The sequence below is a fragment of the Taudactylus pleione genome, unplaced genomic scaffold (assembly GCF_031769625.1).
Source record: "Taudactylus pleione unplaced genomic scaffold, aTauple2 ptg000242l, whole genome shotgun sequence".
NCBI lineage: Eukaryota > Metazoa > Chordata > Amphibia > Anura > Myobatrachidae > Taudactylus > Taudactylus pleione.
In genome coordinates this window covers 8,355,760-8,383,691 of record NW_028284644.1, presented here as the reverse complement: position 1 = coordinate 8,383,691, position 27,932 = coordinate 8,355,760, and the positions used below count along the sequence as shown (strand labels likewise).

Genomic DNA, 27,932 nt, shown 5'->3' with positions numbered 1-27,932 from the left:
TATTTGGTTCCATTCAAATGATCATTTTCCAGCTAATCATAGACAATATAAAGACAAAAGCCCTGACAGACCCGCTCGCTGCCGCAGGCAGCTCACAGGGTCTGTGGGCATTTTTTTTTTCTCCAGGCCGCTCGTAAAGCTGTGGGTATCCACCCACAGCTTGTGCGAGCAGCCTGGAGACCGTTGCGATTATCGCGACCATCGGGCTTGGATGAGTCCCTGGGGTAGGGTCTCGGCTGCCGCAAGCCAGAGTGAGTACCTGCTCTAATAGAGCAGGCAGTCCACTACTGACATCACGAGTCAAACGCCAGGTGTTCCTAAGGGAATGCCTACATTTGCCCAACCACCCCCCCACATGCCTACAAAACGGGGCGAGCTGTCACTCACCATCGACAGCCGCCCCGTCTTGTAGTGTGTCCCGCAGCAACTGAAGCTCAGTCGCTCGTCGGGGCTCGCGCATGCGCACACCGGAGGCGGTGCATGCGCAGGGCCCAAACATTGGGCCGCTTGCGAGTGGCTCTGAATTAGGCCCGAAGGGCAGTATCTAATTAGCAGCGCTAAAGTAGCACTGCTAATTGATCGCAGCGGGGCTATCCTATTAGCCCCGAAGTGCCGCTCGACGCCGGCACGTATCGTGGATATTTTTTGGGATCTTGTGTCTAAAATGCTGATTCATATACTGTAGTATAGTAATGTACATTGCGGTAAAAGGGATGCAAATAGTTTTTTTTTTATTTTAAAATAACAATACTGGAGGTACTTCCGATTCTGGTGCCGATGGGAGCAGACGCTGGCTGATTCAGCTCCGCTGTGAGCCCTGCTACTCGGAGCTACAGTGCCACTTACAAGCAGCTGAGAGCCGCATCCTGGGCACCTAACCGGAGGGGAAGACACCCTGATTCATATGGAGAGATATTTCTCCAATGCCGGCAAACAAACAGCGCCAGCGCGCAGACAGGAGATAGACAGAATCCAACATGGCCACCGCGCCTGATACACAGGTAGGAGACACGCTGGAGCATGTATCTCCTACCGATTCCCAGCCAATACATATTTCCCCTGCACCTATCTCTGAGGGTCCACTCACATATAGTGATGTGGTAAAAGCAATTCAAGACACAATGGGCCCCATAATGGAAGCACACGCTGACAAGCTGTTCAGGGCATTAAGACTCAAATGAAGCAGCTTTCTGACAGAATAACGACTACTGAGCAGAGGGCCTGATTCTGAGCTGAACGCTCTGACCAGAGCGCTCGCTCTGAATCAGGGCCTTCCTACCTTTTTTTGGAGCGTCCTCATGGACGCTCGCATAGCTGTGGGTTACCATCGGGCTTGCGACGGAGACCCTGCGGTAGGGTCTCGCTGCCGCAAGCCCTGGTGTGATTTTGGCTCTCTCAGAGCCAAAATCACTCCCACTGACATCACTGGTGATGTCAGTGGGGCCGGCTTGAGACGGTAGGCGTTCGCATGGGAACGCCTCCGTCTGGCAGGCACGCCCCCGGCACGCCAACATCGACAGCACGCCCCCTTTGGTGCGAGACCCGGAGCGATGGTGGGCCCGTCGTTCGCCGGGTCTTGCGAATGCGCACGACGGAGCTCCCTCCGTCGTGCACATGCACAGTGGGGAACATCGACCCGCTTGCGAGCGTCCTGCCGCTCGTGAGCGGGCCTGAATGACCCCCAGAGATTAGGAGAAGTATTTTATGATGTGGCTGAACTCAAAACCAATTCGACCATTTTGCAAAAGTCTCATTATCAGCTCATTAATAAAATGGATGATCTTAAGAACCGGTCCAGAAGGAACAATCTGTGTATTGTAGGCCTCCCAGAATCAATTAAAGGGCCAGCTCTCATGCACATTATACAGTCCTCCCTGCCACAACTACTAAATATACAGGACATAGTCCTGATATTATTATTGAACGAGCTCACAGATTGGGTCCAATACGCACATCTCCTGAAATCAAGCCGTGAGCAGTAATATTCCGCTGCTTAAATTATTTACACAAGGAATCCATTTGGTCAGCCTCTAGACGTCAGCGTGACTTGACGTGGAATGGTTCCCGGATACATATATTCCAAGATTACTCTGCCGAAGTCACACGTGCTCGAAAAGAGTTTTCTCCTCTATGTTCAAGACTCTTTAAGGCCATTCGAAAATTTGCTTTGCTATACCCCTCTCATCTAAGACTTTTTCATGGTGACTCATTTAAAGATTTTTCGAATGTAGCAGATTTACTTGGCTGAAGAAGAGGCGTCTGCTGTTTCTGCCGCTGGTACTAGGTCTTGAGTCTTTAACTGTTTATATGTAAACAAGTGCCTTTGATTGCAGTGTGCTCAGTCACATCTCTTTCTTTCTCTTTAATATATACTCCTCACTAAATGTTGTATTAAATTTAGTATTACTCATTTAGGCTGGGTCTCACTGGGAGTGTCCGCCATCTTTGTGTTACCCTACAGGGATTTTAAACTATACCGGATGTCCTTATCTGCAATATGTAACATATGCATGGCTCTTTTATGGCCTATGCTTTCTCCTGTTTCTACTCTTTCTTTTCACTTTTCTTCTATTCTTCTCCTCATTCCCCAATGTTTCATGTCTTGTATCCCCCTTATTGGTATATCCTTCACCTTTTGGAAAGCTTTGATAATGACTGTTAGATGCTTACATCCGTATTTTTTTATATCTATTTTTATTGATATGTTATTCATTAATTTATATTTTATTCATGTGATATGGCTACTTTGACTATCGGAACTCTAAATATAGGAGGCATCAATTCTCCGGCCAAACGGAAAAAAATATTGATTTATTTGTCTAAGATTAATTTAGATGTAGCGTTTCTTCAGGAGACGCATCTGTTGCCTCCAGAGATCCTTAAATTGAATATGCTCAAATGGTCTGTTTTGGTCTCTGCACCATATTCATTGAAAGCTAGAGGGGTTGTTATTCTAGTTAAAAAATCTCTCTCCACTATGGTTCATTCTACGGAGATAGATCCAGAGGGACGCTATATTATAGCTGATGTTACGGTAAATTAATCTTGCTATATATTATGCAATATCTATGCCCCTAACAACTACTCTAAAGATTTCTTCTTAAAAATTACAAGTCGTTTATATAAATATAATAATTTTTCTATTATTTATGGTGGAGATTTCAATATAGTTGCTGCTCTGCAGCTTGATAGATCCTCATGTCCGGGACCACGAATTTCAGCTCCGAGAGTTGGAATCCCACATATTTCCTGCCAGCTACACCTGGTTGATGTATGGAGGGCGTGCCATCCCGTAGAGCAGGGGTCTTCAAACTTGGCCCTCCAGATGCTGTGGAACTACACATCGCAGCATGCACTGCACATAGTTTTAGCATGCTGTTATATCAAAAAGGTGGCAGTGCATGCTGGGATGTGTAGTTCCACAGCAGCTGGAGGGCCAAGTTTGAAGACCCCTGCCGTAGAGCATGATTATACCTGTTTATCCGCGGCACATGGCACGCTCTCCCGTATTGATTATTTGCTACTGTCTGAGATATTGTTCCCTCGAGTACTGGAATCTAATATTGAACCTATATGTCTTTCAGACCATTCTTTATGCTGGTTTAAAATGTCATCTGCTATGGATATTTATACAGTGGTGTTTTCCTACACATATATCCCACTCTTTAAAGTTTCGTACTATGTTAGAATCTGCTTGGATGAGTTATAAACATAACAATGTAGATACAGAGAGAGATTCTCCATTATTGTTCTAGCAGGCCTCAAAGCCAGTTATACGGGGTGATATCATGTCCTATTGTGCCCATAGAGATAAAATATTTCGCAATACATATCTTGAGAAACAGACCGCTCTAACCACAGCATATCAACATTTTAAAACGAATCCCTCCCCGGCAACTAAGGAGACATATCTCCACCAGAAAGCGCTGTTTGATACTCTTCTGACACAGACTGAGGCTAAATACACTTTTCATTCTCATTGCCGTTTTCATAGATATGGTAACAAGCCTAGCAGAATGCTCTCCAATTTATTGAAAGGCCAACACCCCCCGACCATTATTAAATCACTTAGATCCACAGATGGAAATAGTACTAGATCGGGAGCTCAGATATCTAGCATTCTACACATTTTTTTTACTAATCTATACTCTAAACCGCAGATTGATACTACTGAGAAGTCAACCTTTTGGGAGAGTATTAATCTACCACAGATGACTAATGATCATGTCTCCTCACTTCTAGCCCCTATTACTATAGAAGTAACTAACGCCATCCATCACCTTAAACCAGGTAAAGCCCCTGGCCTGATGGGCTTACAAATGATTATTATAAAATCTTAGTCCCTAAAATCAGCGAAACCTTACAACTTGTCTTTAATAAACTGTTATCAGGAGAAGCTCCTCCTCTCTATTTTAATTCAGCGCTGCTTAAGGTTTTGCCAAAACCGGGACAAGACCCGGAGCTTCCTCAATCTTACAGACCTATCTCCCTATTGAACTCTGACTAGAAATTATTTATGAAAATATTGGCTTGCAGACTTAAACTTCTCAAACGTCTGTATTGTAATTCTTCTTCACAAAGTTTGAGTAACGGATACTTGTCCCCTATTTTTGTATTAATAGAGGTAGACGCCAGGGCTGCCCACTGTCCCCACTTTTATTTGATTTTGCATTAGAACTGCTGGCTATAGCCTTGCGCAATTCCCCAATTTTCTCGGGAATACGTTTATGTAACTGTGAGGTGAAGTTGGCTCTTTTTGCCGACGATATGTTACTATTTATTTCTGATCCCCTCCGTTCTATTTCAAATATTACTTCTATAATAAATTGCTTTGGCTCTTTTGCAGGATACAAGGTTAATTTCACAAAAATCAGAGATGCTTCCCCTGGGGGGAGATATCTCCTTGCTTACATCACACCCCTCCCTCTCACTCTTCCCAATATGTAAGTCTTCCCTTAAATACCTCGGAGTACAAATTCCTACTCGACTGAAATCTTTGTATGATGTATATTTTTTGCCAGTTATTTCATCAATCAAGCAGACACTATTACACTGGATGCCCCTCCCGCTGTCATTATTAGGTAGAATAACAGTTATTAAAAGTATAGTTTTCCCTAAACTTTCCTATTTATTACAGATGCTCCCTACTAGCCTCACTAAGACAGATGTTAAGCAAGTTAATTCCCTTTTTTCTAACTATATATGGGCGGGGAAAAAGCCCCGGATTGCTTTTGCAAAGCTTAAATTACAGAAGGGTGACGGAGGATTTGGTGTCCCTGACATTGACTCTTTTACACAGGCTGCCCTCTTTCACTACATCTCTGGTTGATGAGATCTATTTTTACCAATTGGGATCTAGAAGAGGCTTTGTTTCACCCCTTTTCACCTAGCACACTTTTACATACCCCGAAACTCTTATTACCTGCTAATTTATTAACTAATGTCTTATTTACAGATGTATATAAAGCCTGGCTCTCCATTAACAAAAAACTACGTAGAAATCCCACCAGCTCTCCATATAACACTTTTTGGGGAAACCCCTGTTTTTCACCGGGTTTAGAGAATAAAACGTTTCTCTCATGGAAATCTGTAGGAATCCCGCCATAAGAGACATATTCGATCCTGGAGGTATAATCCACACATTTTCCTATCTAAAAGACACATATCAATTACAGCATAATAATTTCTTTATGTATCTACTGGCTAGACACTTTGCAAAAAATCAACCCCCAGCCCTGTTAGGCGGTCAAGATGTGGATCATATAGTTACTTTAATTACTTTTTTAAGCAATAATATTTTTAGAATCAAATTTTTAAACCCAGAGCTTATAGCTCCACAAAAAGTAGCTCTCTGTCAACTGGCATATCTGAAATGGTCAAACGATATTACCTCTCTGGAACCTCCGGAGAAATGGCTAGATCATTGCTCTACTTCATTGAAGTATTTACAATCTGCTGCCTTACAGGAGGTACACTTGAAAATGCTACAAAGAGCGTATATATCTCAATCACAGAGAAACTTATGGTACCCAACGAGTCTGGTAGATGTTTGAAATGTCGAGCTGCAGAAGCATCCTTTTTTCATAATTTTTGTCAATGTGGCAAAATAAAAAATTTTTGGGACAAAACCATTAACTTTATAAATAATATTTTTTCCTTAAGATTAGCTAAAAATCCTGCTTCATGCCTCCTCCTACTTTTTTCAAATTGGAATCTTGATGCTAGATGCAAATCTATTATACCCCTACTTTCAGTTATTCTCACTATAGCTAAGAAACTTATATTAAATCAATGGACCTCCAGGTCTCCTCCTACAGTAACTGGCATCAAAAATATGCTCTTACAAATTTTGTTCTTTGAGCGGCATGCCACTCTACCAGATATAGAGAAAGGTGTTACTCGTTTTTATAAAAAGTGGGGTTCTTATATTGACCAACTAGATGCTGAAACCCAGTAACATATTCAAACAATTTTTTAATCCACTAACTGGTTTTTAATGCGTCAGTTGGAGACTAATGTTTGACTACTTGAAGATATGGATTCCGCTCTGTGTGGCCTATTTCATAAAACCCCATGTCTTATTGCAAAAATTGTACAGTCTTGTCTACCCTTGGTATTGGATTACCTTATCATCCTTATATGTTATCCCTCCCCCTCCCCCCCCCTCTTTCTCTTTTCATCTTTCTTCTCACTCTTTATTCCTTAATTGGGTTCTATACAGAACAACCTGATTAAGGATATTGTTAACTCTTCATTATATGTTTATATCTTTTTGTTAAGGTTTCATACTGCAACAGGATCTTCTTTATAGCCATTTGTATGGTAACTTAATATATGTTCATTTTCATTGAAGAGTTCTTCCTGCCTACGGACTAAGGGCCTGATTCAGACCCGGACGCAAGTGGCCGTTCGCTCGTCCGCCGTACGAGCGAAAAAAATGTAAGCGCTCGCTCGTATGTTCGCTCGTAGCTAACCTTCCGCCCCATATTCTCCCAACCCCTCCTCTAGCTTGCGACCGTTCAAAATAGCGACCGTTCGTCTCCTCTTTGGTTGCTTTGGACGCTCGCACAAGTCAATTCCGGAAGTGGGCCTGTCAGATTTCGATTACCTGCTCTTTCATTCTGCAAACATACTTGAATCGTTTCATGCCAATCAATATATTAATTAGCTTAATTGCTCTTCACATGTTTTCAATCTTTTTTTTTTTTCAATTTCAATAAACTTTATTCTTGTCAGTGTGTGTCATTTTTCCCGCAGAATACGTACGGTTTCACCAATGGTTTACTTTATCAAAATTACTTCTTTTTATGATGGTTACTATTGTTTTCCTGTGGTTGTGATAGGCATATTTTAGTGTTTTAATTTGTTTATTTAAATTAGCTTACGCATGTCACTGCATGAAGCCTATCATAACTCACATTATATTTTTGAGCCTGTAGGACACGACTCATACAATAACCAATAGAATGGTTCCTGTTAATTTACAAAGTACATTAGCCAATCAAATTTTTTGTATGTCCTTTATTAAAACTGTTTTGTGTTAAAAAAAATCATTGCCATCATGAGAGCCTCCGCATTTACTAGGCGGGAGCTATTGGTCCTCACCGAGGTGATGGACCGGCGGGTTACAAGACAGCCTCCCCCCATCACCAACCGCCTGAAGCGTATGGCCTACGCGGAGGTTCGCCACCGCCTGCGCTCCTTCGGCTGTCGCCGAAATATCGGGCAGTTAGAGCGCAGGTGGTCGGATCTGCGCTGCCGCACGCCACACCTGCTGGCATGTTTGCGGATGCAGATAGAAGCAAGTAAGTGTTTTTTTTTATTTTGTGGTCTTTTTTTGCGTCCCTACCTGCGTGTGCATGTTTCCAGTTGTTGTACTGTTTTTACATTTTTGGCGTGGTACATTTGTTCCCAAACCCCCCCCAAAAAAAACCTAAACATTTTTCATCCATCATTTAGGGGCTGAGCGCAGACTCCGGCATAGACTTCGAAGGAGACGACGGGCTCATCCCCTATCACCCACTCCCAGCCAAAACAACTGTCCCCAACCTTCCCCCTCCACCCCAGACCGGCCAGTACCTGAGGCCCCTCCCTCTCCCAATTTTCCAAACCCGCAAAGTTCAACCTCCCCCCCCTCTCTTTTCTTCACCCTCCCCTTCCCCACGTCTCTTTTTTTCACCCTCCTCCATGAGCCAAATCTCCCCTCCTTCTTTGGACCAGCACTGGCCCACCTCAGAGGAGGAGGATGTAGGGGCTCCAAGAGCCGGAATACAGATGACCGGTATGTTTCCCTTTTAAACTATGGTTGTTTTTGCTTTTTTGGCTTTTTGGGTGATGTCCTTTTGCCTGTGCATTTCTAAATGTTTCATTATTTTCAATTTTTGGTAAAAAAAAATTTCTAGACAATGTCTTGGATGTTTACCACTGACACATATCAAAACACTCATAGTTGTGTATTTCTTGTTTACCGTATCAACAAATTTATTTTTTTGGCGTACTTCGCCCTTTTTTGGGTTGGCTTTTTGTGTGTAAATTTTTAAGTTTGTACTTCTCCCATCTTTGCATTTGCCAGTACTTTGTTTTTGTCAAATAAACTGTATCTTTGTTTAAACTATAGTCCTTTTTTTTTTTTTTTTTCTTTTAGAGTTATCCATATTTTCTTTTTGAAAAAAAAACACTTAAAAAAAATTGTGTATCAAAATAAAAATAATTTGAAAAACTGAAAAAATCTATTGTTAATTCATTCAAAAACTGGTTAAAAGGTAATCCCACTAACAAAATTACAAACAATACAACGGAAATGTAACATTATTTAAAAAAAAAAAAAAAACACGGGTTAAAAACCATGTAGGAGTTTTAATTAACACTTATCTAAAAAAAAAAGGAAGATTGTTTTCTTGGCCCCTAAAAAATGACGAAAAACAACAAACCTGCATACAATATTGTTGCCCAAAAAAAAAAAAAAAGAAAGTTGGCAAAAACACGCAAAGGTAAAATACATTTGTAAGCTAATTGATTGTCTAACCCAGAAATTAGCAGCTGAGTAGTTCAGCTGCGTACGTTTTTTTGCTAGTAACAAAAGGCTATTTGCTAAACAACGTACAAGCATTTTTGCAATTCTAAACTGATTGTTTTTGAGGCCTCAATTGATCAATTGGGAAACCATTGATGAGCAGCGGGAGGAACGAAGAGACTATCGTCATTGTGGTAGAGAACACCAGACCACAAGCTATGCGAGCAGTTTGAATGGAAAGTTGATCAGACAGTGACGTAACACTTTTTCCGTTCACATTGGCCGTTCACATCAGATAATGTATGTACGGCCAAAATACGCCTCGCCACGCCTGCGTTTTCCCATCTCCACCCCCGTCACCGCCCCAAAACGGACAGTTCTGTCAATCACATTTGACATGTCACTTCCTGTTCGCTATTCGACGAACGACTGAAAAAATTATCGCAATCAGCCGTACGCACATGCGCACTGTTACACCGCATGCGTGGTTTGACAACATCGGACTGCTACGAGCGTACGGCCGGTTACGAGCGGCTCTGAATGAGGGCCTAAGAAAAGTTAATTATATTATATGCCGATATTTTCACAATATGTTAGCTATGTGATGATACTTATAATACATTTTGTAATGTATTCTCTCTAAAACCTTAATAAATTGAGTTCTAAAAAAAAATAATACTGTAGGTAAATTGTTTTACCTTATCCTACCCTCCCCCCCAGTGCTTCTCACGTGTAGGCTACGTAACTTGTAACTTCAGGGCTGGCTATTCATTTCCCCACCACAAAAATAAAATTCCTGATTACAGTGCACGTCACTGTGTTTACCTTTCTCCCATACTCTGTAGGTATCTTGGCACCCAGCTCCATCCCGTGCTCCCCCTCCAGCCCTTCCCTCACTGTGCCCTCCACCTACTCTACAGTAAGCTTAAAAAATTAACAGTACTATGAGATTCAATACGCCACAGCATAGCGCGACTAGCAGGGCGCTACATGGCGTATGGAGCGGTTCCACTAGGCATGCGCCAGAGATCCCATGTGCAACCCCCCGGAGCTGGCAGCCACCACAGTGCCGCAAGTGTGCATTTTAAAACGCACAGTCAGTTTGTAATACAGAGACCCCACTGCTAGTTTCTAAAGTCATAGTGTCTAAGTCTGGGATGCAGTGTGTGTGACTCCCGACCCACTGGGCATGCGCAGTATTTAGAGCCTCCATATGCCACAGCATAGCACGACTAGCAGGGCACTACATGGCGTATGGAGCGGCTCCACTGGGCATGCGCCAGAGATCCCATTGCAACCCCCAGATCTGGAAGCCACCATAGTGCCGCAAGTGTGCAGATTAAAACGCACAGTTTGTAATACAGAGACGCCACTTTTAAATACCCCACTACTAGTTTCTAAAAGTGTCTAAGTCTGGGATGCAGTGTGTGTGACCCACTGGGCATGCACAGTATTATGAGCCTCCATATGCCACAGCATAGTGCGACTCGCAGGGTGCTACATGGGGATACGCATTTCTAAAGTCATGAAATCACTATAGTGTCTGTCTGGGACAGTACCGACATTGACACAAGTGTGCAGCTTCAAACGCACAGTCAGTTTGTAATATAGAGACCCCACTTTTAAACAGAGCCCACTACTAGTTTCTAATGTCATGAATTCACTATAGTCTGGGATGCAGTGTGTGACTCCCGACCCACTGGGTTTGCGAAGTAGTACAGTATGAGCCTCCATATGCCACACCATAGCGCGACTAGCAGGGCGCTACATGGCATATGTAGCACCGCACACCACTTCCTTGTGCACACAGTGCATCAGCAGTACAGTGGCATAAAGTAGCATAGAAATGCCAGGTGGTGGGAAGTTGTGGATAATGTATTGAGTTCAGTAAGGGTTGGATAACAATACTGAACTTCAATTGCTTGGTCTTTATGCAATGCTGGGAGTGCGTCTTTTTGGTCAACACATATCTGTATAAATGACAGAACTCACACGCCACCAAGTGATTTCTTTTCAATCCTGTAGTGAAGATTTAAAAAAAAAATAATTATTACTTTTCAGGTCTTGAACATCCGGGACAAGCACTATAGCAAGGTGATCACCTAACCTCTAGCCCACACGCCAGTCATATCAAGAGCTGCACCTGTCGTGTATGTGATGTGACGTCTGCGAATTACAGCAGGCATTGTATACTATGAGCCTCCATATGACACAGCATAGCACGACTGGCGTATGGAGCAGCTCCACTGGGCATGCGCCAGAGATCCCATTGCAACCCCCAGAGTTGGCAGCCACCACAGCGCCGATGGTGCCACAAGTGTGTGGATTAAAACCCCACTTTCAAACAGCTCACTGCTAGTTTCTAGTTATGAAATCACTATAGTGTTTGTCTGGGATAGCGCTGACATTGATGCAAGGGTGCGGATTAAAATGCACAGTTTGTAATATAGAAACCCCTCTTTCAAACAGAGGGCCTGATTCAGAGCCGCTCGTAAGCGGCCACTCGTTCGCTCCGAGCGATGTTCGCACATCTGCGCATGCATATGGGTCGTAATGCGCATGCGCCAACCAGTCAGTGCGGTCGGAAATCGTGTGTTCGCAAAATTGCGAGTGCCTGCTAATTTCAGTGACAGGACGAGGCGTTTGTGGGTGGTAACAGGGGAAGGTGCTTGAAAACGGGGAGTGGAGATCCGAACGCAGGCGTGCCAAACGGGCGTTTTAAGAGTGTGCATAATTAACAAAGCAGCGACATCGACCACGTCACTTGGTTGTTTCTTAGCCAGAACTTCGCATGATTGCGGTAGGAAAATCCAACCACAAGCACTGCGAGCAGTTCAGACGCCTTTCAATGTACTCGATTAATCTAACAAATAGCGGAGATGACGTATGATGCGAGCGGCCAGGGGGCGTCTTTACAAAATAGCGAGCGCATGTTTCATTCGCTCGCTCAGACATAGAGGTGTCAACAGAACGCAAAGAGCGAGCGCTCAATTTAAATGGCCGGCCCCTTTTTCTGAACGAGCGAGCGCAAATAGCGTCCGGCTCTGAATCAGGCCCAGAGCCCGCTACTAGTTCCTAAAGTCATGAAATCACTATAGTCTGGGACAGTGCCGACATTGACGCAAGTGTGCAGCTTCAAACACACAGTGTGTAATACAGAGCTATGCGTGCATGCGTGCCTGTGAAATATTTTTATAAAAAAGCACAGGACTCGCACACTTAATGTAATGTTTTAAAAGTTTATTAAACATTCTTCTACAGCTCTGATTCCATGAGGAAAATGCTGTACTATAGTGTACCGAATCACTGCTTCTGCCAGTCAATCATCGGGCGGTGATACAGAAAATGCATTGGACAGCACAGATGGTGTAATGGTTAGCGTTACTGCCTCACAGCACTGAGGTTGTGGGTTCAATTCCCAACACAACCCTAACTGTGTGGAGTTTGTATATTCTCCCTGTGTTTGCGTGGGTTTCCTCCGGGTACTCCGGTTTCCTCCCACACTCCAAAAATATACTGGTAGGTTAATAGGCTCCCAACACAAATTAACCCTAGTGTGTATGTGTGTGAGCATGTGATAAGGAATATAGACTGTAAGCTCCACTGAGGCAGGGACTGATGTGAATGGCCAAATATTCTCTGTAAAGCGCTGCGGAATATGTGTGCGCTATATAAATAACTGGTAATAAATAAATAAATAAATTGGAAATCTGACGCATGCAATTTGTAGTTTAGGAAAAGTGACACCTGGTGGACAAAAAGATGTATTACACGTTATGACTTTTTTCCACCAGTGCTATGCTACATTCCGTTACGAAACCATTCTGTTTGGCGCGACTCAAGGCGTAGTGTGTGGCACGAGATGCATGGCTGGGCACATCTGTATCTATTCCATGTCTGTGTGTTTCAATGCTTTGGAAAGCCTACAAGGTTATTAAAAATGTGTGTGCTATGAATTTTTGTTAGCATTAAAAAAAAAAAATGCAAGTGGGTATGTAACTTTGTGCTCATGTCACAGGAGAGCAACATTTCCACTTCAATTTAATTTATCATTAGCGGATGGATTCAGGGCCTGATTCAGAGCCGGACGCTCTGACAGAGCGCTCGCTCTGAATCAGGGCCGGCCGTCTGGTTTTGCAAGCGGCAATGATGATGGTCGCGATGGTCAAGACCATCGGGCTTGCGACGAGACCCTTGTGGTAGGGTCTCGTTGCCGCAAGCCCAAGAGTGCTTTCAGCTCAAACAGAGCCGAAAGCACTCCCACTGACATCACTTGTGATGTCAGTGGGGCCGGCCCCAGATGGTAGGCGCTCCCATCACTCAACATCGTCAGCACGCCCCCTTTGGTACGAGACCCGGAGCGACGGTTTGCCCGTCTCTAACCGGGTCTCGCGCATGCGCGCGACGGAGCAGGCTCCGTCGTGCGCATGTGCACTGGGCCACCATCGACCCGCTTGCGAGCGCGTCTGAATCAGGCCCTCAGTACTTATGAAAATGGTTTTATTTCTGCAAGAGTGCAGCAATATAATTAATTTACAGGTTAAACATAAAAACATTTCACAGTGTCCAGAATTAATATCAGCATAGATGGGATGTAGTCATTAGGTCAACATTAACAATGTTGACATTCAAAATGTCAACATTTATGTTGTTGACATTGTTAAAATGTCAACAGGCAACCTGTCTACATTCCCAGAATGTCGACATTAGAGCTAGGCTGTGGGTGGGACGGTTAGGGATAGGCTGCCGGGGGGGGGGAGTTATACCCTAGAGGGTAAACGGTAGGGAATACTTACCAGAATGCCGCAGGATTGGAGGTCTAACCCAGAAGTGAAGTCACATAGCCGCCGGGACCCGGAAGCCGCCAGGAGCGAGTAAGTCACAGCCGGGCCACCAGGGACAAAATGTTACCATTCTAACATGCCGACATTTAATCAGTGTCTCTACATGATGAAAAAACGAACTATACCTAAGCACTGTCAGAGAGCTGCTAGAAAAAGGGGATGTCAGCCTCTTAAAAACACATATACAAGAATCAAAAAAATCCAGAGCTACTAATGTGTATAAAAAAAGATTATCAATGGGCAGTTGATATAATAAATTTCATACAAATGTAATAAAATATTACACTAAGAATACATTTAAAGTGCATATAAATGAAATAAAAAAATAATGAAAACTGATGTTAAAAAGCCACACATTAATATAAGTGAACCATATCTGATTGTTCCTTAATGAATCCTCCTTCCAAATAATACACAGTCATACACTGGCTGGTGAAAGAAATGTAGACTTAAGTATCCTTTAGGCGTCAGTATTACCGGTATCAGATAAAGGGTTTTTCCACAGTCCTTGGCAACATTCAGTGGCCGATGCAGATGATAACAGGGCTGTAATAATCCACCGGAAGGTAAGTAATCTGCCAAAGGCAACAGGCTCATGAAGTCCGAAATTGTATGTAACCAGTAAGTGGATAGAAGTATTTCTGTAAATCTGTAAATTCACAGATATACAGAATTACTCCTATCCACTTACTGGCTACGTACAATTTCGGACTTCCTGAGCCCCTTTTGACTTTGGCGGATTACTTACCTTCCGGTGGTATTACAGTATATGACTGTGTATTATTTGGAAGGAGGATTCATTAAGGAACAATCAGATATGGTTCACTTATATTAATACAGTATGTGGCTTTTTAACATCAGTTTTCATTATTTTTTATTTCATTATTTATATGCACTTTAAATGTATTCTTAGTGTAATATTGTATTAAATTTGTATGAGATTTATGATTTCAACAGGCCATTGGTAATCTCTTTTATACACATTAGTAGCGCTGGATTTTTTTGTTTCTCTACATGATGAATGTTGACATGGTCAGTATCAACATATCATACTTCACCCAGCACAGACTGGGTAGGGCAAATAATGAAGGTAGGGAAACTCAGGAGCATACATTGTCAAGTTGCGGAGCAATTCAGTACTCTGTGATCGTGTACCCAACGTTTGGACAAGCAAAGTCTGAGGGCCATATTCAATTAGGAGCAAAAAGTCCGTTGCTGGACCATTCACCATCATCGCCGCTTTGCAGAGTTAAAATGTATCGCTCTTTTCCCCGCGTTTCCCCGTACTCAATTCCAAATCGGCGAAAACGGGACCCCGCGAAAATGAAATGAGTGAAAAGTGCTGTCATTTTTGAGGAAGTCAGGCTAACACCCCCCTAAAGATGCTCTGACATGGGGGTTCACTATGGGTACCCCCGAATAGCCCTGCTGCAGGTATTTGGGGTATTTAAATTATTATCTGATTAGCTGCTGTTTTGCGTCTTTGGAAAAGTGGTGAAGAATAGGATTTATCAAATTTGGGGTGCCTGAAAATGGGTGCAAGCATATTTTAAAGTGAGTAATGTGAACTTTTAAAAAACTTGAAAAATCCACCTGCAAACTAAAAAACACCTGGCGCATACTTGGGGACCCCCCTGAGTCTATTTCGCTAGTTTAGAAGTTTGTCCCCTAACTTTTGTTTTTTTCTCCCCCAAAACGAAAGTAGGTTTTTGGGGTGTCCCGTGGTACTTTTTAAAAATGTTTTGACACACAATACCTTTGGGGGACTGTCCAAGGGGTGTAGTAGGTATTACCGCTGGCCGCACGGCCGGCGGTTCAAATCCCGACAGCGGAAGCCCGGCAGAGGTGAAGATCCTGATCGTTAATTAGGTAAGTATATCTAACCCAATTTTCCCCCCTAAACCTAATCCTCCCTCCCGCGCCTGTCCGCGCCCGGCTTACCTTCGTTCGGTATGCCGGGCGTCGGGCTCCCGGCAGAGGTCTAATGACAGGCATCGGGATTTCGACGCCTGTCATTAGTACCTTGTCGGGATTTGACAGTCGGGAAGCCAGCAGTCGGTATTTAGACCGACTGCTTCCTGACTACATCTTCTATCCAAGGGATGCAGGGTAGTTTTTGGAAGTTTGTACCCCAAAACCCCAATTCTGCACTTACTCTCGCCACCTATTCATAGGTCCCGATGCATTGACTTTTCGCACCAGCGAAAAGTCAGAACAAATTAATATGGGGATAACTGGAAAGCGGAGAAAAATTACATCATCGACGAAAAAGTATCGCCGATAACGGCTTTTTGCCGCTAATTGAATATGGCCCAGAGTCGCTGAAGGATTAGAGGATACACGGGGTTGGAGCACGGTGCCCAGGAGAACAAGAGGAAAGAGAGGCCTGTCCATGAGAGCTTACATACTAAAAGGAAGCGGTGAACTTAATAGGGATCATATTGCACTAAAGCACACACAAATATACAGTGCATATGTAGTGATAATTGCGGGCATGGCTCTTATGACAACGGAAAGTGTCTCATACCAAACTTTGTTAGATTATGATTACGCCATAGAAGATCATACTAGTCCAACATGACACCTTTCATGTGCTGGTAAACTTTCAACTTAATTTACTATTGTGAATACGTTGGGATCCGGTCTAGAGATCTACAGTAATAAGGTAGACAATGTCTAGATAGACACCAGATGTTAATAGGTCAATAGGTCGACAGGTACAAAATGTCAACACACTAAAGGTCGACCGGTACAAACGGTTGACACAAAAATGGTCGACACATGATTTTGTTTTTTAGGGTTAGGCACTTACCCCGAGGGTTAGGTTCTAGAAGGGCCGGTTAGAGTCAGGCAACTTCCCCGAAAGTTAGGGTTAGACACTAGGAGTTACGCGGTCCATACACGGGGCGATTTTACACACGATATGCATGTTTTTGATCGATGTCAATTGTTCATATCGTATGTTTTGGCATGCTGTACGACGGCGATGCGCGTCCCCGCCATCGTACATCGGCATCATAGATCTTATGGAAAAACTATAAGATCTGCAATCATTCATGCAGTTAAATAGGTAAACGAAGCATCTTGTAAGATACATTGTTTACCATTCACAACAGCATGCAATGCATCGGGCTGAATTTTAAAACGTACCGAGGTGTCGTACGTTTTCAAATCGCACCGTGTATGGGCCGCATTAGGGTTAAGCACCAAGAGGAGGGTTAGGGTGAAGATTAGGGTTAGGAAAAAAAAAACGTGGCGACCATTTTCGTCGACCTTTTGACCTTCTTACATGCCAACCTTTAGTGTGTCAACCTTTTTTATTGACTGTCTAACAGCTAGTGTCTATCGAGACATTGTCTACCTTTTTACTGTAGATCTTTCAATCCAGACCTGAATACTTTGGCCACTTGAGCCAAAGGAAGTTATGTAGTTTGTTAGGTGAGAAAGTTGTTTGTGGCCACAACCTTTTGGATCTGGTGCAGAGAGGATCCCAAGGTGTAAAAGTATAATGCTTGCCAAACAGAAAGTACTTTCGCTAATCTATTATTTGGAATACCTATTTTTTAATCAGACACATTGCAGACCTGCCTAAAAGACTATGAGGGGTGTTCAATATGAAAGGTTAACTTCCCTGGCAAAGTTAACGTTTCATATCGGAGTTTTTTTCTGCATAAAGGTATGGTGCGCGCTCCCGCTTATCCCCGTATTCAAAATAAAATTGACGAAAACGGGAAACTCCGAAGTTGGATTTGCGTAAAGTTACGAATTTTTTCTTAAAATAATTGTAAGACCCCCCTAAAGTTGTAAAAACATGGGGGAACACTATGGGTACCCCCGTTTTAGCCTTTATTTGAGTCGGGAATTTAAATAGCCGCAGCAGGTGTTTTTTTTCCGACATTGAAGAAGTGATGCAGAAGAGCACTTAGGTTATTTTTTTCATTTTTTTAAGTGGTCCCATCAAATTTGGGGTACATGAAAATGGGTACTAGCATATTTTGGTGTCCCTAAAGTAATTTTTTTTAAATTCTGCATTTGTGCACCTGCCGCTATAATTCTATTCTATTCTAGAAAACACCTGCCGCATACATGCAGAATAGCCCTGAACCTATTTCCCTATTGTTTAACAATTTTTTCCCTTTTTTTTTTGCACCCCAATTTTTACATAAATTTTTTGGGGTGTCCCTATTTTTTTTAAAAAAACTTTTCTTGACACAGTTCTTTTTTAAATGTCAATCTCAGGGGTGCAAGCTATTTTTTTTAAGCCTGCACCTCTAAACCCCAATTCTGCACTTTTTTTCGACACCTATTCAATGGTGAAAAGTTATCACCATTTTTTATCAAAGACTTTTCAAAACTGCGATAAGTCTATGGAATTGAATACGGTGTAAAACTAAAACAAGTGATATTAACGCAAAAACGTTAAAAAGTAAAAAACGATGTTATCGCACCCATATTGAATACCCCTATATGCGTTGCTTGCCCCTTGTGTTAGCAAATGCTCTTGTTACACTGGTAAATTTCACTGTACATCCTCTTAGCAGTTGCTGGATCCCACTGTAATATTAAAGAATCACACACTACTTATGGGTTACACAGCAGGCAGCCTACAGCTCTAACTACACCAGTTCACCGTCCTCTGCATTATATTACAGTCACTCCGGAACACTGCACCTTTAAGAGCCCTTTGTCTCCAGCAACCTTATTTACCCTTTTGCGGCTCAACCACACTTTCCATCGACTCCGGCATTCACGAACAGAAATACACTTTACGGACGGATTTTCTTCACAGAAGTTACGCACTTTGCGTAGAGTTTCAATGATACCCAAAGCACGGCCTGCGTGTGCCGAGCGTGGGGGAAATGGAATAAGGAGGTAACGCTGCCGTCTGCACCAATCAGAGCGTGCGGAGGCAGAGGCGCCGGCGGGCGGGAGCCAGTGGGAGAATGGCATATACAGCCGGGGGGCGGGGCTGTGCGCAGTGGCGGCGGGTGACAGGCCGCGCGTGCGGCGAATGGCGGAATAAAGAGCACGAGCGGCGGAGACATGAGGCGGAGACACCGAGAAGGAGGAGGGGCGGACACCGTGGAAGCAGGTACCGGTACAAAGGGGGCGGGGTGCTGTGTGATGGAGGGGGGGCCGAGGGGAGGAGCAGAGAAAAATAAACCGGAGGAGGTGGAACCGGGGGAGGCACATACCCAGCTCCTGTATGTACACACACACATGTAAATAATACAAAGGCGCCAGAGCGGCGTGCGTGTGATCTGTGTATGCTACCCCAATGCCGGCCCATTAACGCCTCATTATTGTTGGATGTTACACACACGGTGTGTGCCCTGGGAGGGTGACTTCCTAAGTGGGCAGGTTTGTTGTGACCCTTATCTGCTCTCATACAGGCTGGTGTACAGTAGTGCTGGAGCCAGATGCACTGCCCGGTCCATATAACCTGGCTGTATAGGGACCCCTGTCCCTCACCCACAGCAGCAGTGTCTCCCCTCTCCCTGCACCGGCCTGTGCGCCCGGGAATAACCCGTTATTCCGTTCAGTTATCCTCGCCATGCCTAACTTTGCCGTTGCTGCAGGTTGTAGAACAGGTGTGATATGAAAGATATCTGTCTATCTAGAATGTGTGTAGTGTGCAGGTAGGCCTGCTTGTGAGATGATTTGAAATGTAGATGTCTATGAATCTAGTGACCAGATGGAGTAATTAGTAAGTGGATAGTGAAGTAGGGGTATTGACAATTTACACTTCAGGTGGTTGTGCTTATTATTGCATACATCTAAAAAAGCCTGTGTTATACACTTTGACAGTCATTTATTTTGCCTAAACTGTGTATTTCCTAAAGCCGGCCCTACACTGTGCAATAGGCACCGTGCGACACGACGGGGGAGCTGACGTCTGACATATCGGGCAGTCCCCACACATGGTGCGATCGGGTGACTGACCGCTCGATATGACTGCTCCCCTCTCCCCCATCCGCATAGTGCTGCATGGGATCGCACATCGCATCCCCTGATTGACTGATCCGGCAGTAGGATCAGGGGTGCAATGTACGACCCCAGGGGTGCGCGTTCGGTCTGACATCATGCCCATACACGGTGCGATATAGCAGCCAAATCGTATAAATCCATCGGATTGGCTGCTTTATCGTTCCGTGTATGGGCTGCTTAAAAGTAGAAGTTAATCATCCTAAACAGGCATCCAAAGGCCTCTAATCTACTGCATGCTTTTGTAATTTTTTGGTGTGTATTATTAATAAACAAAAAAAACTTAGAAACCATTGTTTACGGCTAAAGGTCTAATGCATGCAAAATACCTACTGCTAAAGATTATGCAGAGTTCATAAGTAGCCCATCTTCTAAACAATGATTTTGTTCTTCAATATTTCATTAACAATTTGTTATTTTAGAATCATTATAGAAAAATTGTGATACATCTTGTTTTATAGGGATATGGCATATTTGTAGTTTAATGTACTTGCTTGGGCATACAAAATGTATGTCTTGCCTTTTTTGATTTTGTAGGTATTCTTAATGTTAAGGTCATCCATTCATGGCATGCACTTTGTAAACTTATTGTTCATATCTGATTTTTATATATAATATATACATACACTGTGATTCGGCACTCTGTGGATCGGTCCGAGCTGTTGCTGTGTTGGGTGCTATCCAGTGGGAAGAGTGTGACACCCTATCGCATGAACAAAAAACAAGGGTGCGGCGGCACTCCGGGCTTGTAGACAAAGATTACTTAGTTGAATGTGCAACGTTTCAACGCTTTAATGCGTTTTTTGTCAAATAAATTATAGTTACATTTTTGTAAATCTATATAATATATTTGACAAAAACGCATTAAAGCGTTGAAAGTGAACGTTGCACTTTCAGCTGACAAATCTTTGTCTACAAGCCCGGAGTGCCGCCGTACCCTTGAGAGAGATATAGATATATTTTCTCATTCACAAGGGGTATGTCTCTGTTATATTCTGTTCATAAACTGTTCAAGAGCAGCAATGCTCTCTGTGGACCAAGCAGTGATCCTTTTACTCCCAGAATGTGCGATTTGAGATAGCTTAGTTCACATCAGTTATCATAAACCTTTAGAATTCCTTTAGAATGTAAGCTCTCACGAGCAGGGACCTCTTCCCTCATGTGCCTCTCTTTACATTTTCTTCTACTCTTTACTCCCCATAAGGGCATCTAACACGTGACTGCCAACTCCCGGCTGCTTATTGTGAGTTCTTTAATCGCTATTGCAGCAATGTATATAAATCGTGTCCTTGTCCTGCACTGTAATGTACTGTAAGTTACTTGTTTCTTTGTTCACTTATTAGTTCTATGTACAATGTAAGGCGCTGCGGAACACTTGTGGCGCCATATAAATAAAGGATAATAATAGTTTGCAAATGGAACAGAGGTTAGATTACTAGTGTGGAGATGCTTAATGAATGTTCTTTACTACCAAGACTGAGACCTACAAACTATGGATTCCTACCTATCTATACACTCTAAAATTGTCGCTGTTTAGCGTTATGAGTCGCACAAGAAATAATTGTTTTCAGACTTTTTGATTGTGGTTCCAAAGCACAAAAAGTTATTTTTCACCATAAAAACAGATAGTTACATGCTGTGATCTAAATACAATTAGCGCAAACAAATTCTACAGACACAAGGTACTGTCGTTACATACGCACGCGCTCTGGACCCAGATCCCAGCATCAAAGATGAAACCTCTGTCAACAGCAAAGCAAGAAGACTAGCATCTAGTTTCAGAGAGCCTGCATATATACTCTTACAGGGATAGGCAATACAATAGAACAGTTTGGCATGATTCCATTGGTTCTTCTTCCTGGCTCTTCTGTTACAGTACAGTGCATAGGTCAATTCGTATGGTCAAAATCCAGCCTCCAACAGCTCTTTGTGTCCATTTTCCCACTGCATAACAAATTAGACTGGCTGCATTACAGGATACATTTTAATGCCTAACTCTCTATGATCCATAACTTGCAGACACGTTGCGATTTCTTCCCCCATGGAACCGGAAATCTGCAAACACACAGTGGTTTAGAATGACACCAAACACGGTCTGCTTATCATGTACTAAACCTTAGATATCAAATAACATGTATTTCACAACATTACTGATAATGAATAAAACCTTAAATATTAACCTTAATATCAGGGAACCTTTTTATGTAAATGTGCAGTGTGTAAGTATTGGGGTATTAAGAAAAGACTCTAGTTAGCGTTGTGTGACTATGTGTTTTGTGGAGTACACCGTGGTACGTGTTTTGCAGGGTTGATCATATTATATGTTTTAGTAACTATTTATATAATGAGGACTTTTAACATCTTTCTATTGTGTGGGAATCGCACGACGCTAAATAATAGCATCGCTGTATGTACTTATAATGTGTGAGATTCGCAAAAATTGCGTTTTATTGCCATTCGCAAAATGGCGTCTTGCAGATTTAATTTTAAACTGATTCTGTCTCAGCCAATTATCCGCCTTTGACAAAACTTTAAAGCGATTCTCCATTGTATCAAACAAGTGATAAGATGAGGTAGAATGAGCAATGGCCACAGCTTTGTGAAATTTACTGTTACAAATTAACTCCTGTTAACTGTATAAATCCCTTGCACTGCTGACTCAAGCAGAAAATGTGGCTCAGTATGTACACTATTATGCTAGTTGGGCTTGTGGTTAAAATTGTACATTGTTGGCAGACATTTCCTTTCGGACTGGGTTGGTGGGGTATGGTGCCATTGGAGAAATTCTCAGGAAGAATTAAATTCAGAGAAAAATATAAGTTTAGAGTCCAAGATGTTATATGCAGTTATTAAAGATAACATGTCTACAATGAATAAATATGTGCAAACTCACAATTGAAAACTATATAACAGAGATGGGAAACCTGATACATTTTAGAGTTCGCCTTGGGCAGCGATCTAACCCGCTAAAGAGCTGCACATTAATCCTTATCTCAGTAGTATGTAAAATGAATAAATGTAATCAATGGAAGAGTCCCCAATTTTTAATATAACAGTAGGCCTTTTAATAAAGCATTAGAATCTATAAGAAACAGAAGTTTGGAGAACCGTCTGCCTCCCATCACTTCCTGTACAGGCTGCTGTGGGCTTTTGAAATTGAGGGATGGCTATTTAATTGCAAGTGGACCATGCACGTGTGCGTGGCTGTGGTGTAATTCCTAAGGATATAACTACTGACCCTGTCCATGGTTTTACAATGTAGTGCATGTAAATAGGTGAGAACAATCTGCACTCATATTATAGGACTTTTATTTTGGCATAATGGCGGACAAATCCCAGCTAATGTTCTTTGGTCAACAGATGTATTAAAGCACAACTGTTCATGTTTTTACAACTACAGCTTGTTCCTTGATTCAGCCTTGACAAGTTGTAGTTTCAACATCTGCTCCAACTGTAGACTGAAACTTACCTATGATAGCTAGGATGTTTTATATAGAAATGGAACAGAACTTTAGACCATATTCAAGAAGTGCCATTTGGTTAAGCTGACGTCTAGCAGACTTTCCCCCCCTTTTTTTTTTTTTTTTTTTAACTCTAGAGAGAGTTTTTATTTTAAGTTGTTTCATCCAGGAACTTGATGACTGGTTTTTCTAACCTGTAGTAGTTGTTTTTATCAAGATGTTTTAGTAGCATATATGAAGCATCAACAATACTGTACCTCAAGCTCCCAATAAACCACCTCCTGGAATTTATCCAAATGGCTAAGTAAAGATGGGCAAGAAATTGAATCTCTGCAGGTATAAATTTGGTGAAGGCAAAGATTTAAATAAGTGCAATGTTCTTCACAGGGCCTTTTTGATGTGCTTGGGATTGGCCTCTCTTGCAGAGTGCACTGGCCCAGCTGGGGGTGCCTTGGGCAGTGGTGTTCAGTGAGGCTGCCCCCCTCCACCAGTCAACACTGTTCAGGGAGAACACTGAATTTAAGCTTTAAGGGGGTATTTATTTAATTTTTAAGTATGCCTGAAATAAAACTCTGCTTAGGATTTGTAAACAAGTGCCCCTGTTTAATAATTGCCTCTTAATTGTTTTTGATCAGTGTAGCGGATAAGTTCAGGTGACCAATGGGAGATGATGCAAACAGGTAAGCTTTTTATTCCAGGCTTGAAAAGGCAGAGCCAGTGTAATGACTCCTTACATAAGGAAAACACAGTTCAGGAACAATAATATAGCTTACATGAGAAAGCCGTTCAAACAAGCAGAGTATTCCCAGCACAGTCATAGTTCAGATTGTCCATCATAGGGAGATCTGCTAAAGGTGCAATCTCTCTCACATTTCCACTGACTAAAGGCCCCCATACATGGTGCGATTTTTAATTTTCTTTCACAGGCTTTGTCCATTTTTGATCGATTGGAACGAGCAGTCGTGTAAAAAAGTGCTATGTATGGGGATGATGCCGATGTGCGCCCCCGCCGTTGTACATAGTCGTCGCTGAGCAATTGAATCTGCAGAAAGATTTCGACCTATTGTACACGATTTGAGAAACATCGTTCCGTGTGTGCATGATGAAGGATGCGGTGTATGATGGTCGATTTGTTGACAATATCCCTGTCCACTCCCCTCCTCCATGTTGTGCCAGACGACGGAGAGAGCAGCAGCAGCATGGATTGTCTGGGGAGATTTGTAGTGAGTATATACATAGTCTGTATTCCACTGCACCACCAGTGTACCCACTGCCCCACCAATGTTTATTAACCCCTGCACCACCAGTGTACCCACTGCCCCACCAATGTTTATTAACCTGTGTACCACCAAGCTAGTTTTTCCAAAACCTATTTTCTTCTTCTGGCTCCATAGGAGCTTCACAGGTAACTTTGGGGTTATAGGTGATGCAGGGTCATCTGGGCACCACACAGTTAAATTCTTCTCCCAGGTTGCACCAGGGCCTTCCCCCTATACCCCACCTTTAGGCCGGGAGCTCCTCAGTTTCGTTAGGTGCCCAGACAGAGTCGGTCACTGAACACGCAGTGTTATTCATTATATGCAGTAGTGCAGACAGTCCAGTGGAAGTTCGCACTACTGCGTCTTCACCCCGACTGTGCTGGGTCGCCGGTACTGATCCATGCTTTGCAGCGGGCCTCTGAGGTTTTAGCTGGCAGAGATCTCGGAGGTTCCCTAGACAGAGGCTGGACAACGGGGACACAGGTAAGCAACACACACCGCGGTGGTGCTTGCCGATGCGCTGTCTTTTCCCTCCAGGGCTGGGGACTCCCTGGGGTTGACAGTAAGTGTGGCCAGGCACGGAGTCCTGCGTCCACACTAAGCCGCCTGGGACAGCGGGCTGGAGTTTGCGGTTATACTCCAGCATCCTGAGGATTAAATGCTGGCCTGGGGAGGATGCTCCTCCCCGCTGTACAGAAAGTCTTTCCATTGTGGTCTGCCTCAAACTGTGACAGCTTTCTCCTTCCGGCTCCACCCCCAACGAGTGCTTCTGCTCGTGTTGCAGATCTCAGAGGGCAGTGTGGAGCAAGGGTCCCCCTACATACCTCTCCTCCTGTGGGTGGTTAGTGTATGTAGCACTTTTGTCCTATTAGACGCATAAAAGAAGTCTTTATAGTTGACCAGTAAGTTCCATTTAAATGCAGCTATTATGTATTCTGCATTTGCCTGTGACTGTATGCTAGCACTGTCTGAAATTTCTCCTTTCAACTGTCAGTGATTTTGCTGCTATCCTTGTACTTTGTCCTATTTTGAGCCATAAGGACTGGTGGTGTGTTGTGTGGTTAATCACAAGGGTGTGGCCCTTTTTCAATCACAGCTATTGAGTAGTAATCCTCTTCACTATATCTGGTAGTGAGAGTGGTATATCGATTCGACTTCCTAATAGACTGCTTTGCAGGAAATGTACAGCCATTTTAAAGGAAGGAGACATAGGGCCTGATTCAGAGCCGCTCGTAAGCGGCAGCTCGTTCGCTCCGAGCGATGTTTGCCCAACTGCGCATGCGTACGGATCGTTATACGCATGCGCGAACCAGTCAGTGCGGCCGAAATTCATGTGCTCGCAAAATAGCGAATGCCTGCTAATTTGAGTGACAGGATGAGGCGTATGTGGGTGGTAACATGGGAAGGTGCTTGAAAACGGGGAGTGGAGATCCGATCGCAGGCGTGCTTAAAGGTCAAAACGGGCGTTTTATGGGTGTGCATAATTAATACAGCAGCGTCATTGTCCACGTCACTGGGTTATTTTAGAGCCAGAACTGCTCACAAAATTGTGGTAGCAAAACCCAACCACAAGAATAGCGAGCAGCTCATACCCTGTTCGATGTACTCGATTAATCTAATAAATAGCGGACATGACGTAGGATGCGAGCGGCCAGGGGGCGTAGTTTCCCAAAAAACGACCGCAAGTTTTGTTCGCTCGTTCAGACCTAGAGGCGTGAACAGACCGCAAACAGCGAACGGTTCATTTGAATAGCCACCCCTATTTTCTGGACGAGCAAGCGCAAATAGCGACCGGCTCTGAATCAGGCCCATAGTTCCTAAAAAATTATGTCTGCAGTGTTATGCCCCACCAGCTTTGTCTGCGGCTTCTGAAGCTCAGCAGCCACAGCCAGAGAACTATGAGGGACTAACAACTACTAGACTGCTTTGCAGGAAATGTGCAGCAGTTTTAAAGACCGCAGACAATCTCTGAGGTGGTATGTCTGCGTTATGCACCCCTGGTTTTGTCTGCGGCCTCTGACGCACAGCAGCGGCAGCCAGGAAACTGTTTCAGGGGGACAGACAACTAATAGATTGCATTGCAAGAAAGTACAGCAGTTTCACTTTTAAGAATAGGAGACATAACCTCTGAACAGTTATGTATGCAATGTTATACCCCTCCAGCTTTCTCTGCGACTCTTGCCGCAAGACGGCCTCTACCAGGGGACTATGTTTCAGGGCTACTGACAAAGATGGCAGAACGTCTTTTGCCAGCCAGGTCTTGCCGCAGATATATGTACCCACACAGGTACTACACCCAGAGTGAATTAATACAGTTCCTGCGGCATTACACGGTACGACCGAGGTGCGGCAGGTTAACGCACCTAGCACTAGACTTAGGAAAAGGGTCAGGTGGCCCTCACAGGCCAATCTATATGAGGATGTAACATCACATGAGGGTCTACTCCCTGATGAGTCCGACATTGAGTCCCCTCCTTTGGAATTGGAGGTCAAGTTAAGTTTAAATTTTACTGGGCTAATACAGGCTGTTAAAGCAATCCTGATTAGTGAGGAGGATGAGCCTCCCGCGCCTAAATCTAGACGTGCAAATTTTATGGAAGAAAAGATGGTTGAACATGTATTCCTGTTGTCTGATCAACTAGTGAATCACTTAGAGAATGCGTGGAAGACGCCAGGGAAGCGTTATCAGCCGCAGAGGTATCTGGCCTCAACTTACCCATTTGCTGACAATTATTTCTCCAAATGGGAAACTCCACCTGTTGTGGATTTGTATATTACACGCTTAGTAAAGGGCGCTTCTCTTCCGATGCTTTCCATGTCGTCTCTAAAGGATTCTACAGTTAAGAGAATAGACAGATGCCTTAAATCTGCCTGTTCCCTTTCGGGGACTGCGTGCAGACCAGCTGTGGCTATTTGCTGGATGGGTCGAGCCATGGAGGTTTGGGCTAATGGTCTGGAAGAATCCTTAGCCTCTAATGCTACCAGGGAACAGCTGGATTTAGTGGGAAATCTTTGAGATAAATAAGGCAGCCTTAGACATTGGTTTGCTACAGGCCAGGGTTTCTACAGCAGCCATAGCAGCTCGACGATCCCTGTGGCTCCTTTCTTGTACAACGGATGCTGAATCCAAGAAGCGATTTGGAGGGTTTACCTTATGATGGGAAGCTCTTGTTTGGCTCTGAATTAGACAAAATTGTCAGTAACTTGGCTACAGCCAGAACAGCTTGTTTGCCTTCAGCTCCAACCACTTCAGGGACTTGGACGCCATCTGTTAGAAACTTTCGGACTTTGGACAGAGCAAGGCCTCAGACCTTTCCCAGGCCATCTAATACCAGAAGGGCGGCTGGGCCTGTAGGAAGCCTTGGAGTTC

The 27,932-nt window shown here is 43.5% G+C and overlaps 1 protein-coding gene across 4 annotated transcripts in view; it reads left to right on the top strand.

The window, feature by feature from the left end:
• Window positions 1-18,850: 18,850 nt before the first annotated feature.
• Window positions 18,851-27,932, top strand: part of USP49 (ubiquitin specific peptidase 49) — a 93,881-nt gene continuing 84,799 nt past the window's right edge. For 2 of the 4 annotated variants that reach the window (XM_088479609.1, XM_088479610.1), the window contains exon 1: window positions 18,851-18,949. The gene's annotated coding sequence lies outside the window, so the exon portion shown is untranslated. Of the gene's footprint in view, window positions 18,950-19,192; window positions 19,449-27,932 lie in introns of those variants that run through there. The other 2 variants (XM_088479612.1, XM_088479611.1) reach the window with 2 other exon arrangements.